The 15952-nt window shown below is 37.8% G+C and overlaps 1 long non-coding RNA gene across 1 annotated transcript in view; it reads right to left on the reverse strand.

Annotated features, from left to right (window-relative positions):
- LOC139360654 (uncharacterized) overlaps positions 1-15952 on the reverse strand; it is a 166463-nt gene that overhangs the window by 21065 nt on the left and 129446 nt on the right. The window contains exon 2 of the long non-coding RNA XR_011618187.1: positions 108-207. This is a non-coding gene — a long non-coding RNA (uncharacterized lncRNA). The remainder of the gene's footprint in view (positions 1-107; positions 208-15952) is intronic.

The following is a 15952-nucleotide window of genomic DNA, read 5'->3' on the forward strand; positions in this document are numbered from 1 at the left end:
AGACAGATCATCTGAATAGATAATTGCTTGCTTTCATTCCAAGTGATGAAAACCATAAAGAAATGGGTGCATAGTAGGCCTATGCCCACTGAAACAAGGCAACTTACTCAATTTGAGGAGTGGAGATATCCATCAGGACCCCGGTAGGGTCTTCAAGGACGCATGAGAGTCACAGAGATACAGAAGAACAGGAGGAAGATCCCAGGCCTAGAGAACAGAAGAAACCAAGAGATATCTTAATAAATTCCCCAGAACAGGACCTTTGGTCAAACTGCACTAAAGATGCTCTTAATAAATGAATTATCCTTTACAATAAATGTGTGTCCTGTTGTTTTTATGAGCAAAGCAAAAAATGGGAATAATTCACACAATTGGATCAAGACAATTAGAAACTGGGCTTTGGCTAATTTCCTAAATGGCTGAAGCCAGTGCCTTAGTTCATAAAACTGGACCTGTCATTTCTCCTTTACTTATGATTCTGAAATGAACTTTAAACTCCCTGAATAAGAAGATGATCAATAATTTCATTTCTCAAACCTTAGGACCCTGACTTCTCTCAATTAACTTAATTACCACAAAGAAAAGCTCAAAGAAAAGCATCCAAGGTTCTTTTAAAACCAAACAAACACCACCTTAATGATGAGTGAATAAAACAAACTTCTAGTGCTGGATATACAAATTAATTTTTGATTGGCTTTAAAAGGGTTAAGCAAATATATATATATACACACATATATATATATACATATATATATATATATACACACACACACACACACACACACACCCACACACACAATACAGTTGAACTCTAGCCTCGCAAGGTTCAGTTCCCCTGGGAAAATGCCTACCCTTCCTACATGTCTTGAAAAAAGCCTTCTTCATTCTCCAAATTTAGATCAAGGAGTCCTTGATTGATTCCCAACATGGTTTTACTTTTACAGTAATTCTATTTTATAGCCAATTAACAGAAAACAAGATACCCTCCTATGTTTGAGTTCAGCTAACTTTATAAGCTTTGAAGGCTCAGCCACTTGGGCACGGTTAGAACCAAGGAAAATTCATAGCCTCTTCTAGGATAGGCTCAATTATTACTGTGCAACTTGGTAGTTAGACATGCTTCCTTGTGGAGGACCAAAGGCAATATATGGCCACAAAAAACCTCAGATTACAAAGAAGAAGCTGGAGGTGGAGAGGGACAGGACATTGTGAATTTCCCTCTCCAGCCAGGAGCAAGAGGAGCCTTGAGGGGATGCTGGGAATCATAAGATTGTTTACTCAGCACCCCTCCCACACACACACACAAGCACACATCTTCACACCCCACACTCTCCTGTCCCACAGGTCAGCCTTATATAGTCTACTATAAGGAGAATGATGTGTTTACCTATAATTTGCTTGCTTGGAATTCTAAACTCAGAATCCCTGTGGATGAACATAATATTTACCATTAAGGTACTCTTCTATGTGCCTGGTATGCACCATGTAAGAAGTACAGCTGCCTTTGCTATGGTTTGGATGTAGGCCCCCTCCAAATCTCATGTTTAAATGTGATCCCCAGTGTTGGAGGTGAGGTCTGATGGGAGGCATTGGATTGGTGCGGTGGATTCCTCATGAACGGCTTAGCGCCATCTCCTTGGTGATGAGTGAGTTCCTGCTCAGTTAGTTCACATGAGATCTGGTTGTTTAAAAATCTGGGACCTCCTCCTTGCTCTCTCTCACTCCAACTCTCACCATGTGACATACCTGCTCTCCTTTTGCTTTCCATCATGATTGAAAGCTTCCCAAAGAGTCATGCTTGTACAGTCTGCGGAACCGTGAGCCAATTAAACCTCTTTTTAAAATAAATTACCCAGTCTCAGGTATTTCTTTATAACAGCTCAAAAACATCCCAACACAGCCCTGTATGTGCCATGGTGGAGGGACTACATAGAGAAAGAGATGCCCAAGAAGCCCCATCTGTTCCAGCCCCTGGCTGTCTGGTTTTCCCCAACCCAGGCACCAGACATAAGAGTGAAGGAGCCTTTAAGATGGTTCCAGTCTCAGCCACTATCTGACTGAGAAACCCCAGGACAAACCGCCTACCTGAGTCCAGTCAACCCCCATATTGAACAACACACACTGGGGCCTGTTGTGGGGTGGAGTGGGGAGATGGAAAGCGTTAGGAAAAATGCTAAAGCATGCTGGGCTCAATACCTAGGTGATGGGCTAATAGGTGCAGCAAACCACTATGGCACACGTTTACCTATATAACAAACCTGCACATCCTGCACCTGTACCCCAGAACTTAATGTAAAAATTTAAAAAAAAATTTTTTTTTTGAGACGGAGTCTCGCTCTGTCGCCCAGGCTGGATTGCAGTGGCGTGATCTTGGCTCACTGTAAGCTCCGTCTCCCGGGTTCACGCCATTCTCCTGCCTCAGCCTCCCGAGTAGCTGGGACCACAGGCGCCCGCCACCACGCCCGGCTAATTTTGTTATATTTTTGGATGGGGTTTCACCAAGTTAGCCAGGATGGTCTCGATCTCCTGACCTCGTGATCCGCCTGCCTCGGCCTCCCAAAGTGCTGGGATTACAGGCGTGAGCCACCGTGCCCGGCCATAAAAGTTAAATTTTAAGAAAAGATTGTTATTCCTTAAGCCCTTGTTATGTGGTGGTTTAACAACCAGCTGTAGAGACCGGAATAGTCTAAATAAGAATATCTGACTGAGTCTTCTGTCATCACACCACTGTCCTGATCGTCTCAAAGATCTGAATTGTTTTCCAGTCACACTCCACTTCTCCACCTCTGGCCTTCACTGTCTGTTCCTACTTTAGCTGCACATTGAGCCAACCAGGAGAATCTTACCAGAGAGAGAAAGACTGTTCTCAAGTTGAAGATGAATGTAGTTGTACTCAGCCTGCCCAAATATATGAGTGCCTCTGTTTATCCAATATAGCATCACATGAGCAGTTTAGTCTGCATTTCACCTTGGATTCCCAGATTTACTCCCAGACATACGGCTGTTTTGAAATAGCCTCCAGTATAGCCCTCCCAGCCTCATGCCCCTAGTTCAAACACATGCTTCCAAGCCTTTTCATCTGTTTCTTATAGCCTACCTGAACTATTGCCAGGTTTGAATTGACAATGTAATTTGGGAACACATTCTAAAACGATTACTTCACCCAAAAATGCAGAATATTTTGTCTTTTAAGAATATTACAAATTAAAAACTATTTAGCAAGCTCAAGGAAGTGAATTTCTCAGATTCAAGAAAGTGTTCAGGCCGGGCATGATGGCTCACACCTGTAATCCCAGCACTTTGGGAGTCTGAGGCAGGTGGATCACCTGAGGTCAGGAGTTCGAGACCAGCCTGACCAACATGGTGAAACCCCGTCTCTACTAAAAAATACAAAAAGTTACCCAGGCGTGGTGGCAGGTGCCTGTAATCCCAGCTACTCGGGAGGTTAAGGCAGGAGAATCGCTTGAACCCGGGAGGTGGAAGTTGCAGGGAGTCAAGATCGTGCCATTGCACTCTGGCCTGGGCAACAAGAGTGAAACTCCGCCTCAAAAATAAAAAAATGAAGGAAGTAAGAAAGTGTTCTTATATACTGAGAGTTTAAGGTTACATTGTATCCATAAAGAATTACTTTTGTTTCAACGAAGAATTTCTGTTATAAACTAGGGGATTAAACACACAAGCAGATGCACACACACACACACACACACACACACACACGTGGACAAAACTTAGCAAAAAATAAAACTTGTTTTCCTAGAAGGCAATCAGAAGCTGTGTCAAATTTCCCTCCAATAGGCCACATAAACGAATAAGACACATATTTAACCAAATTGATAGATGGTAGGTTATCAGTGGAGCAATCAAGGCCCGATCAGTATATTTTCCCAGCAGGGCCAAGCCAATGTGACACAGCAGGAATCTTGCAAGCTCAAGGGAACATTGCAGAGTCACAAAGCTACCTGCTGTAGCTTTGCTGTTTTTCTGTATAGATTTCTATGAGGAGATGGGAAAGAATGCTATAAAAAGAAGCACTGCAGCTCAAGAGGAAAGTCTCATTTCTCTGCTTAGCTTTATTTTTATTTTCCAAAGCATTTTAAAATTAAATAAAAATTTTCCACATTGGGGTGCAATCTCAATCTGCTAATCTCATGTTTATAAAGGCAATCTGGCACATGGAGAAGAGCAGGCTTTGAAGACAGAAGGGCCTTGTTCAAATCCCAGCTTCTGCTACTCACTAGCTGTGTGAACTCATGCAAGTTACATGACCCCTCTTATCTTTGATTCTTTTAGTAAAGTGGCAGTCATAATGCACATGATGGTGTTAGAGGTTAAACAAGATAATACCTTAAGTTACCAGTTCTGTACCTAGAACACAGTAAGTATTCAATCACTAATTATATACATTAAAGATGAACATACTTAGTTACTAATATACTTCTTGTTAAATTTTATTATATTTTTTCATTTTAAAACATTACCTTTATATCATTAGTAATATGTATTATTTAAAACAATTTTTTAAAACTCTCTGATCAGAAATAAGAGACTTGGTTCTACATTGCTCTTTAAATATTTGATTTAGGCAACTTGATTTCCATTCAGTTATGAGTCTCAGTTTTTTCGTCGTTGTTATTTTAAAAAATGAAGGAACTAGGTTTTCTGATGTCTCTCCTGACAAACATTTCAAGCAATTTGTTTTCTTTGTCCAACAAGATGGTCTTGAACAAAACATTAGTGTTTATGGCCAAGGCATCTGGTCTTGGGATTGGGATATGCTGGTACACATTTAACAATTGAATCTCTGGGTAAAAAAGCCCTGATTTGTGTTTGCCAGTTATGGTGAAAATATTCCCACCATGGCCGATTTCTAGCTATCAATGAGATGTCACTAAAGCAGAGTTAGAAAGGTATACACACACAATTAGCTCTCATGGTGCTGACTCAAGCACATCATTGTGCCAAACTCACTCAGTAGATCACAGCACTCGCTATGCAACTCACATTCAGTTCCTGAGCATTTCTTACATCATGTAGAAAAAGAGCTCTGGATATTAGGATACTTTCTATTTTCAGCTTCCTGTGAGGGAAGAGACATAAATAAGTCCCTGTTTACCACATAGAATGTACCACTGAATTCCTTGCCGTTTTGGAAAAAGCAAACAAATGTTCCAGAGACCATGAAACACTGAGATGCAAACTTAATCTGCTTTTCTTACATTCCATTCTATTTCTTCACTACTTTAAAATCTTCCCTAATCTCAGACTGTAAAAACAACTATGAATTTTAAAGATTCTAAATCAGAAAATAGGCCAAAGAAAACTTGGTCTCTTCTTCAATTCTTTAACACCCATAAGGATGATATTTGTCAGCTCAAATCTTTTTCTCATCTAAAAAGTCAATCATAAATTAATAGTGAATGGACTCTGAATACAGTGTTCCCACAGATGCTGCGTCTTAGAGTGTCCCAGGATGCATAGCAGGATCACAAATGAGAACACAATACAACATGTTTTAGCACCTGATACATCATGTGTTGATTGCCAAAACATTAAAGCCCAGTAATCCAGTCTAGGAGAGGCCCTCAGGACGTAACTCGGCAGCTTATTTTCTCACAAACCTGACATCTTTGATCATCAAACTTCTTAGACCTCAGAAATGTGAAGTTGAAGAAACTTGCAAGAAGTCAGTATACTATTAAGAGCTGTGACAGTGTATATCTGACAGTCCAGCAGATGACTTGTTAGTCTGTTTTCATATTGCTATAAAGAACTGCCCGAGACTGGGTAATTTATAAAGAAAAGAAGTTTAATTGATGCACAGTTCCACATGGTTGGGAAGCCTCAGGAAACTTACAATCATGGTGGAAGGCAAAGAGGAAGCAAGGCACCTTCTTCACAAAGCAGCAGGAAGGAGAAGTGCCAAGTGAAGGGGTAAGAGCCCCTTACAAAACTGTCAGATCTTGTGAAAACTCACTCACTATCATGAGAACAGCATGGGGGTAACCACCCTCATGATTATTCAGTTACCTCCACCTGGTCTCTCCGTTGACATGTGGAGATTATGAGGATATGGGGATTACAATTGAAGATGAGATTTAGGTGGGAACACAAAGCCTCACCATATCACCTTGTACAGTGGGTTCCAATATTCACCTAAAGATTTATAAATAAAAATCCTACTGATTGAATCAGCACCCTAGCAAAGTGTTTAAGGTTTCTAAATCATCACCCTGAGTCATCATGAAAAAACGTCATTTTGATCTTATTATCTTCTATGTGGTGTGTAAGGACAATATATGATATCTTTCAGAAACATTCCCATCAAAAAATATTTAAAAGTGCAATCTTCAATACCTAGAAAATGTACCTAAATTAAATAATTTATTTCTCGGAAATGTGATATTGCTGCAGTTCTATATTTTAAGGCATTCACATGTAGAATGCCTATCAAGTATGAGACATTGAGGGGATAAAGATTCATAAAACAATATAGGAGATCTTGTTTTTCTGTCCAGATCCCTATACTCAGTCCATGCATCCATCCTTTAGATGCTGTGTGTGCTGGCTGTTATCATTTATTACTAGGAGATGTGTCACTAAGGAGGTCATCTCCTGCAAGGGGCAGCTTGTTCCACTAACTCAGTGACAAGTGTGTACAAAAGCTCTTATATCCCCACCCTTGCCTAAAGGTGGAACAAACTTTGTAGTGCAGTTTGTGCTTCAGAGCTCCCATACAAAATCAGGCTGAGATGGTCTCCAGGTGAGATCATATCCTGGCTTGACTCTTTTCTGTTTTGCTTCCCTTAATCTCCTCTCCTGAGAACACTTCCTCAATAAGGCATTTGCAAAAGAATCCACACCTCAGGGTCTATTTCTAAAGTACCCAATCTGAGACAGACTTAGACCCTTCTCTCAAGAATATAAGCTGTATATGAGTTGCACAGAAAAGTAATCCTGGAGACCTGCAGTGTTCCTCTTGAGTATTCAGCTGAGTATGGGCCAGCACAAGCACATGAGGGAAGGAACACCAGAGAAGTTGAAAGGAGAAATCCCTGGAGATTACACAGGGATAAGAATAGCATCCATTCCTAGCAGACTGAGTGGAAAAATTACAATTCACAGGGCATTGGATAGAATACTAAAAAGTGTTTTGCCTCAGTCATGGGGAAAAATATCATCAGACTATACAGTGCTCTGATCTCACATAACAACACTTAAAATCAAAACTCAAAAGTATCAAGATATTTCTAAGTTTAACTTAACTGTACCCCAGAACAAAGCTTTAGAATATTTATAGAAATTCAAAATTATACAACATCCTACAAGATAAGGTTCACAATGTCCAGCATCTAGTAAAAAATTACCAGGCATTCAAAGAAAAAGAAAAATGGCCCAAAATGAAAAAAAAAAAAAAAAAAAAATCCAATCAATGGAAATTCACATACAGCTGACACAAATGGAGAAATTTTTAAAAATTATAACTATTTCATTTGTTCAAAATATAGAGGAAAGATTGAAACTGATAAATAGAGACATGGAAGACCCAGCAGGTTAGATACTGCAAAAGAAAATGTTAGTAAACTTAAGCAATTTAGCAATAGGAACTATCCAAAATAAAACAAACATAAAATGGGGAAGAAGACAGCATCAGTGGTCTCTGAAACAATTTCAGGTGGACAAATACACATGCAATTATCATCTCTGAAGGAGAAGGGGGATGGAGAGGACAGGAAACATATTTAAAGAAATTGTTGACAAAATTTTGATATTTAATGAAAAACTATAAGCCCACAGATTCAAGAAGCTGAACAAATCTCAAGTGTAAGAAACATGGAGAAAAGCACAGCAAGACACTCACACTCTATAACCAAAATATTTAAAACAAGTAATAAAGAGGAAATATTAAAAGCAGCCAGAAGACAAAAGTACATATCAAGTACAGAAAAACAAAGATAAGGATTACAGCAGATTCTGCATTGAAGCAATGTAAGCTAGAGGACAATGGGGCAACATCTCTAAAGTACTGGAAGGAAAAACGATCAACCTAGAATTCTGTACATAGAAAGAATATCTTTCAAAATGATGGCAAAAGACTTTTGAAGACCTCCAAAAATGAAAGAATTCATCCAAAGGAGACAAAAAAATTACAAAAAAATTACAGAAAATAAGAGATTAAAATATTGATATACACAAAAAAGAACACTAGAAATGATAATTATATGAATAAATGTAAAGAAATTTTCTCATTATGTAAGTCTCCTTAAAAGATATCAGCCATTGGCTGGGAGCGGTGGCTCATGCCTGTAATCCCAGCACTTTGGGAGGCTGAGGTGGGTGGATCACCTGAGGTCAGGAGTTCGAGACCAGCCTGACCAACATGGAGAAACACTGTCTCTACTAAAAGTACAAAATTAGCTGGGCGTGGTGGTGCAAGCCTGTAATCCCAGTTGCTCAGGAGGCTGAGGCAGGAGAATCTCTTGAACCCAGGAGGCGGAGGTTGCCGTGAGCCGAGATCACGCCATTGCACTCCAGCCTTAGCAACAAGAGTGAAACCTCATCTCAAAAAAATAAAAAAAAAAAGATATAAGCCACTTAAAGCAAAAATAACAATGTATTGTGAAGTTTATAACACGTGAAGTAGAATGTGTGGCAACAATAACACAAGGACCAAGAGGTGAGAAATGATAGTGTTGTGAGGTCCTTATACTATATAGGAAGTAGTGTAATATTACTTGAAGGTAGACCATGGTAAGTTAAAGATATGTACTATAAATTTTAAAGCCACCACTACAATAACACATACACACAAGTTATAGGTAAAACTCATATAGGAGATAAAATGGAGTCACAAAAATTACTCAATCTGAAAGATGAAAGCAAAAGAGGGAAAAGGAGCAAAAGAAAAATAGAAAATAAATAATAAAAGGTTAGATATAATCTCAACCATATCTATAATAACATGTGTGGTGAACAGACTCTAAGATGGCCTGCAATTATTCCTGTCTCCTTCTTTTCATGCCCTTGTGTATATTCATGCTCTCCTCTTGAGTGCAGGTGGAACTTGTGACTTGATTCTAACTGATATAATATGGTTAAGGTAATGAGATGTCACCTCCATGATTGTTATATAAGATAATACCTTCCATCTTTTGAGTAGACTTTCTCATTGACTGTCTCTCTTACTGGCTTTGATGGAGAAGCTGCCATATGAAGAAGTTCACACTGCAAGGAACTAAGAGTGACCCTCATTGTGACAGGATGCAAGGAATTGAATCCTGCTGACAACCACATTAGCTTAGAAAGTGATTCTCCTTCAGCTGAGCCTCAGATGAGACCCAGCCCTACCTAACTCTTTGATTTCAACATTGTGAAATATCCTAAAGCAGAGGACCCAGCTAAACTGTGCCTGAATTCCAGACCTACAGAAACAGTGAGATAAATGTGTTTATCTTATGTGTGTTGTTTTAAGCTGCTACATTTGTGATAATACTCTTCTGCAGCAACAGATAATTAATTAAATATTAAATTAAATAATTTAAACATCCAATTAAAATGGAGATTGTCAGACGGGATTTAAAAAAACCAAGACCCAATTATATGCTACTTTCAAGAAACCTACTTTAAATATAAGGCTATAAATAGGTTTAAAATAAAAATATAAGAAAAGTTATGCCATGCTAATTCTAATCTTTAAGAAAGAAGCAGGAGTTGCTATAATGATATAAGACAAAGTAGATTTAATTGGAGATAATATAAATAAGAGTAAAGAGGGTCATTTCATAAAGAGTCCAATTCAGCAAGAGGATATGACAATCCTAAAGTTGTATGCAGCTAATAACAGAATTATTACATCAATTAAAAACGGATAGAAGTATAAGAAGAAATAGAAAAATCCATCATTATACTAAGAGACTAACAGATCTAACACAGACTAACACAGATCAGACTAACAGATCAATAATTGAAAGAACAAATTAACAGAAAATCAATAAGGATATAGAAGACCTGAACAACACTTTAAACAAATTGACCTAATTAGCATTTATGCAACACAAAAAATGCAAAATACACATCCTTTTCAAGTACACAGAGAACATTTACCAAAACAGAGCATTTTCTGGCCCATAAAAATCTTTTGTCTCGTTTTTCCTGTGGTATTCTTAAACTAAAAGTGCTAAAATCTCAATCTCTGCCATTAACCTCACTGATATTGTCAATGGGATTTCACAAGGAGGAAGGATAAGCAGGGAAATCCTCTAATACAAAGTGTGCCAAATGCTTGCTTTGGGAAGGAAGATTTCAATGAAGCAGAAGACATAAGAGAAGGGAGATTCTGTTCACCTTCTCTAGAGCTCCAAGAGACAGCCAAGTTATAGGCTTTAAACATGGCATATTCTAAACGGCACTCATGGGGCTGGATTAATAGATGCTGATACAATTTCGATGTTTGTCTCCTCCAAATCTCATGTTGAAATGTAATCCCCAATGTTGGAGGTGGGCCTGGTGAGAGGTGTTTGGATCGTGGTAGCAGATTCCTCATGAATGGCTTGGTGCCATCCCCGTGATAATGCGTGAGTTCTTGCTCTATGAGTTCATGCAAGATCTGTGTTGTTTAAAGGAGGCTGGAACTTCCTGCTCTCTCTCTTACTCTCCTTCTCAGCATATGACATGTTTTCTCCCCCTTTGCCTCTGCCATGGTTAGAAGCTTCCTCAGCCCCTCATCAGGAGCAGATGCTAGTACCATGCTTCCAGTACAGCCTGCAGAACCATGAACCAAAATGAATATATTTTCTTTATAAATTACCTAACCTCAGGTATTTCTTTATAACAGTGCAAACAGACTAACACAGATGCTCAACACATTGTCTTTTGTTATCAAAAAGGTTGAGGTCCAGTTATTTTTGGCTCAAAGACATTAAGTATACTATTAAAGTTTGTTTATATAAGATGGCATTTAGATAATAAGTAATACTACAGGGTAGTAAAAATGCCAAGAAATTCAATATTTTTCTAGGGAAGAGGTTTCTGTCAATACTTCTTATGGTGACATTACTATGCCTGGAGGAGGGGGAGGCAACTCAGTCTGCAAGAAAATTTAAGATGATATATAATGTTACTTAGTCACTCCATGTGAAATCAATCAAAAAAGTTTAATTCAACACAGCTACAATGTTGAATCAATGATTTGCTGTAAAAGCAAAGCTATTAATGGGAAGATAACTCCCATAGAGTTGCATCGATAAGCAAACAAGAAACTTCATAAAAAGTAAACAGACTGCTTCTGTGTTGGGTTGGCATTGAAAATCCTCACGTATGTGCAGAGCATAATTGATTGGGTGTAAGTTACTGGAACACGTTATGAAGATCTTCAAAAGCTTCAGGTTATTCAAATTCACTTTAGCACTCAGTACCATTGGTGAATTTTGTAAAGAAGAGAACGATCTGGGTAACTATAGCAAGGAATATTTTTTGTAGAGAAATCTTTTGCAAATCGTTATAACCATTCTGGAGGTCAATGTCTGTATAAATGTAAAATGTGTGTACTTTTAGCCCCAAAATACTCAGTGCTCAGATATGTCCACAAAACTGACCCTCAAATATGCGCACAAAAGATATGTTTTATTTAGAACCTTTTTTTCTAGCAAATAACAGAAAATCAATGCCATCCAGCTTAAACAATAAAAGGGGTTTGCTGGTTTACAGACTTGGAAAATTCAGGCATAAGATGGTTTATAATTTGAGCTTATTTTAGGAGGTGAACAAAATAGACAAAACAGTAGAAAAGTGATACTGGAATGAGATGACAGCCAATATAGGGTGTATCATCAAGCTAATTTCCACTGTGGACAACTAGAATTTAACTTCAATAGAAAAACCCTGAGAAGCAGTGTAAAGCGTATTGCCTCAGAGGTAATCCATCCTAGGGGCACAGGGTTGAAAAATTCTCTTAAGGAGCTTTAATTCCGTTGTGCTAGACAGAGGACTCCAGTAGTAAGAGAAACCCCTCAGACAACAAATTCAGTACTGACAGTTAGAATTTGGGCCAGTGGACACTGAAGTGGTAAAGACAAGTGGATATAGGTAGGTGACCAACAACATCTGCCTCAGATAGATTTTGGATTGGGTGACCCATCAGCTCAGCAATGCCATTGAAGGTTCTCTCTACTCCATTCTGATTTCCAGGATTAATTTTATCCAAACAATGGTTTCCATGGTGGTCATTAAGTGAGTACCAGTCCCAATTGGGGCTGCATATATTGTAGAATATAGAAAGCACTTCAGTGTCAATGTTCCAAGCAAAAATGCTTATATTTAGCATAATTGGACTGGATTGAGGCAGAGGCATATCTCTGAACTAATGACTTTGCTCATGGATTAAATCAATCGGTATCTACCCCTAAAGTTAAAGATGGGTTGTCTTCCTCAAAGGCACATACAAAATCTGGGTACTGTTGAGAAGGGAGAAGCTGGGAGGATGCTGGGTAGTTCAATCACAACTGTGTAGTGATATATGTGGAAAGATGTTAATTACAACCTTTTTTGCAATAGCAAAAACCTAGGGACATCCAAAGCATGCATCGATAGGAGACTTACAGTTAAACAAATTATTGTATATTCTGACCATGGTTGCTAAGCAGTAGTAGATCTTTATTTTCTGATATAGATGGGTTTTCAAGATAAATCATTAAATGAAAAGGCATATGCAAATCAATGTGTAAAGTAAAACACTTTTGTAAATTAAAAAGGCAAGCCCACACAACTACTGAGCTGTGGGATGATAAATGTTTGTTGTCTTACTGGATATGGGTAGGGCACCATCCATATCTACTTCAGATAGTTTTGGGGTAATTGTTATAGTGTTATGCAGAAATAGATAGTCCATACAATGGCCTAACAGGAAAACACAGCTATAAAGAAAAGTACAACATGATTCTCTTTTTAAGTATTCATGGACATTTTCCAAATAAATTTAGAAAGAAACAGGACTTTTGATTTAGAAGTTTACAATGAAATTGTTTTAAAGCTTCCACATATTCCAGGTTACAAAGCACTTAGAAGAAGCTGCAATTTTCCATCCATCCCAATGAAGGTTCTGTATCCCAAAGAAGACCTTGTGAGGGAAAATGAAGCAACTTACTAGGTACAGGCTGGTCACACATGTGGGAACATTTCACAAACATCTCTAACTTTAGGCTTTATCTTCATCAGTTCAGATTTAAAGAAAAACTAAGGAAGATTACAGTTATTAAAATCTATGTCATAAATAGCCCATCCCCTCCATGAAATCTATGTTTACCAAAATAATGTAAGAGGATTAAAGCTGCAGAACAAAATGAGTTAAAATTGTAGCTGCAATCTTCAAACTGGGGTTATACCTTTAAAGGCTTTCAAAGTTGCATACAGCCATAAATAGTTTTGAGGAATCAATTTCAACTCAATTTCCACATATATGCAATCTCCTAAAATTGAGCCACTTGAGATGTGCATTGTCTTAGTACATTCATGCTGCTATAACAAAATACCTTAGATCAGGTAATTTATAAAGAACAGAAATTTATTTCTTACAGTTTGGGAGGCTGGGAAGTCCAAGATCAAGGCATCTGCAGATTCAGTGTCTGGTGAGGGCCTGTTTGTTATACAGTGCCTTCTTGCCGTGTTCTCACATGGCAGAAGAAATGGAAGGCAAAAGCCACTACAGTGTTCCCTTTAACCTCTTTTATAAGAGCACTAATTCATTTATAAGGGCAGAGGCCTCATGACTTAATCACTTTCCCAAAGGCCCCACCTCTTAATATCACCACCCTGGGGTTTACGTTCCAACATAGGAATTTTATAAAGACACTTATATTCAAATTTTATAGCACACATTATATCTGGTTTTCTTTCCAATGTCTCCTTTCACAAGTATTCTTTTCCATATTTCAAAGGAAGTCATGTTTCTCTGGATTCCCAAATCGTATTGTGCCTTGCCCCAGAATATAAAAACTTCAAGGGTGCCAAACAAACAAAATAATAGTTTTAAACTATCAGTGTTTCCAAAGCTCATTTATTCAAATGACCACAAACTCACAGTAGGACTTCTCTCTTTCCTGTCTTATGCATATTTTTATTAAGTGAGAAGCACAGAACTTTTGTTGGGGTGTACTATAATGAAAAGTATTCTAGCATGGGGAAGGGATTATTGGGATTGATAACTAACAATTTTTACTTAGCAGTTCCATCTCTTAGTTCTGTCAACTATTGTAAAATAACATATTGCTCCTGAGAATAAGTCCCTTGAGACTGTTGTTGAACAAGGATGTTGAACAATGTTGTTGAATCACTATTTTATGATCCCATTTATTTACAAAAGATCTAAACTCAAAAAAAGCTCCTCAGTTTTGAAATGAGGAAAGCTAAGGATATTAGTGAAAAGATACTTTCATCAAAGTTAGCTTTGGAAAACTTACACATATTAGTTTTCCTCTGTTGAAAATACTATATGATTCCAGGTACAGAGTTCATTCTTTTCACAAATATTTATTGAGTAGCTTCTATTTTCCAGGTACTGTTTTAGATTCTCAGATGCAATGGTGACTAAAATTAACAAAAGTGCATGCTCTCATAGAACTTACAGAGACAATAGATAAACAAAATGAGTAAACGGTATATAGTACATGAGAGAGTCATATGTGTATAGAAAACAAGATAAAAGGGAAGAAGGACGCGGAATGCAAGGGAACATTGGGAATTTTAAATAAGGTGTTCAGGGATGGCTCCATTTAGAAGACAATATTTATGCAAAATTAGAAGGAGCTGAGGGAGCAAGATTTGTAGATATTTGGGGAGAAAGTATATTAAGCAGAAGGGAAAGCACATGCAAAGGCCCTGGGGCAAAGTATGCTTGGCCAGCTCAAGGAATGGCGAAAAGGCCAGTGTGGAGAAAAGTAAATGAGAGGAAAAGTGGAAGAATAAGAGGTGAGAGGTATAGTGCACTTCTAGACCATGTGGAACCTTATAGGCTACTGCAAGGATTTTAACTTTTACTCTGGGTGAGGGTTTTGTGTAGTGACACAATTTGACTTATGTTAAGAGGCACACAAGCTACTGTATCTTGAGAATATACTATACTACAAGAAGCCAGAGCAGAGACAGAAAGTCCAGTAAGGCAGTTACTGCAATAATGAGAAAAGAGAAATAGGCCATGGATGTTTGGTGCAAGATGGTAGCCAAGGAGGTGATAAGAAAAGGTGAGATTCATGACATATTCTGAAGGTCAAGCCCATAGGATATGCTGATGTATTGGATGTATGGTGTGAGAGAGTAGCCATATATCTTAGAAAAAAATTAAATTCATAGTTAAAAACTTTTCCAGAAAGGAAACTCCAGACTTAAATAATTTCAGTAATTTGAAAACCTGAGAAAGGCAGTCCAAGAAAGAATTTCACAGACTAACATCCTTCATGAATATAGATGCAAAAAAATTAACAAAATATAGCAAATTGAATTCAGCAGTATATATAAAGGATAATACATGATGACCAAATAGAGTTTATCTTAGGAATGCAAGGTCGTTTAACATTTAAAGATCAATCAATGTAATCCACCATATAATCAGAATACGGGAGAAAAACTGTATGATAATTAGAATAAATGTAGAAAAAATTCAACACTACTCATCATACAAACTGTTAGCAAACTAAGAATAAAAGGCACCTTTTCAAATGTGATAAAAAATGTTTAAACCTACAGCTAACTTCATATTTAATGATGAAAGTCTAAATGTTATCTCCTAGGACTATTAAAAGGCAAGGTTACCCACTGTCATCATTTCTATTCATTATTGTGCAGGAGGTCCTAACCAGTTCAATACAGCAAAATGAAGAATAAAAAGAAATAAAAGGCAAAAGGAATGAAAAAGGAAAAGTAAAAGTATCTATATTTGCTGATGACATGGTTATTTATGTACAAA

This window comes from Macaca nemestrina, chromosome X, assembly GCF_043159975.1.
Source record: "Macaca nemestrina isolate mMacNem1 chromosome X, mMacNem.hap1, whole genome shotgun sequence".
NCBI lineage: Eukaryota > Metazoa > Chordata > Mammalia > Primates > Cercopithecidae > Macaca > Macaca nemestrina.